The following is a 1714-nucleotide window of genomic DNA, read 5'->3' as shown; positions in this document are numbered from 1 at the left end:
TTAAATAGAATTCAGTTCACATAGTTCAGATGAGCTCAGTTCAATTTAATTCAGTTCACTTCAACTCTGTGTAGTTTGGTTCAGTTCAATTAGGTTTAGTTCAGTTTAATTCAATACACTTTGAATCAGTTACATTCAATTGCATTCAGTCCATTTTAGCTCAATTCAGTTAAATTCAATGTAGTTCAGTTCAATTTCGTTCATTTTAATTTAATACAATTTGAATCAGTTACGTTCAAGTTAGTTCAATTCAACTCAATTCAACTCAATTCAGTTCAGTTCAATAAAATTTGAGTCAGTTACTTTCAGTTCCATTTAATTCAGTTTGTTAAGTTTATTTTAAACTGAATTCAGTTCAGTTACCAGTTGGTAACAAATGTCATCTAAAGACAGTTTACAGAATAAAACTCAACCAGCTGGAGTTCATTCAGTTCAGCCCAGTTCACTTTAACACACTTTTAAATCTTTTTACAGAAGCATCTATAACATTAGGTAACTAACTTTATCTTTGTGTTTAAATTTGTTTTGCTGTGCTGTTTCCGGCTGCAGTGTGTCCAATGTTTTGCTTTCGTCTGACTGGTAACAAAAATAAAAAAATCCTCCTCCTTTCATTGTTTTCTGATTCCTGTCCAGCTGGTGTTTACATCTAAATGTTTCTTCCTGTCTTCACGACGTTTTTTGTTTGCTGACGTTGTCATGTTGGCTCTGTTTAGTCCATTCTGTTGACTGACTTTTATTCAGAACTATGTATAAATGCACACCACACTTTTCAGATGTCTATTTGTAAAGGAATGTGATAACTTGGTATTATTTTGGCATCCGCCTCACAAAGAGCCGCTGCTGTGTTGGTGTAAGAGAGAGTGAAGAAACCAGCGACGTGCGGATGAGGAACTCCACTTGGTTTCTTTAGAAATGCGTCTTTCAGGCGTTTTAATGTCTCATTTTGATCTCCAGCAGCTGAGATGTTTTATTTTAACACATTATCAGACTAACACTCAGATACCAGCGACGTGATGAAGCTTCCTGTGACTTCGCTGATTATTTTGTGGTTATGGTTTCGTTCGCCTTAAATTGCGCGCATATCTACACATGCAAACTGTTTCCTTTTCTTTTTTTTTACTCTGTAAGCATATGTGCTTTATTGAGGCAGTAATGAGGGCTAATATGGCAGCCCACACTGCGCTGCAGAGGTCAGATCTCTTTCTCCTTGTCTCAGGATCTCACACCTCCTCCTGTGGCGTCTCCATCTGCGGCTCTCTGCTCCCATCCCACACATCCCATCCATCACACAGAAACAAAGACCAACGCAGCGAGGATGACTCATCTACTCATCAAAAACACCAAGTCATTAAAAAATGGAGACAGTAGGTTACTAAAGTTCAATCCCCAAATGAGTTTCTTACATTCTCATTTCACAAACTTTTAGACGGCTCCAGACTCCAAACATTCATGCAAGCTCAACAGATTACGTTACGCTAATTCATAACTTTGTTTATTGCAAATTTTCTACAGAGATGGTAAAAACGTTGGGTTTAAGTGATGCTAACTCCCACCTTTAGGGGGCAGTATTTCTTACTTCTACTTCACTGTTGCCTCACTTGATGTCAAGTTTTAGTTCGTGATGAGGTGGTTAGTAACAGAAAAGTCACATATATCATCATACATAAGCACAAATACTGTAAATACTGTATATATAGCACAAATACTGTATATA

Source organism: Poecilia reticulata, linkage group LG15, assembly GCF_000633615.1.
Source record: "Poecilia reticulata strain Guanapo linkage group LG15, Guppy_female_1.0+MT, whole genome shotgun sequence".
NCBI lineage: Eukaryota > Metazoa > Chordata > Actinopteri > Cyprinodontiformes > Poeciliidae > Poecilia > Poecilia reticulata.
The sequence above is the reverse complement of the archived record's forward strand: the minus strand, read 5'-3'. Positions refer to the sequence as shown.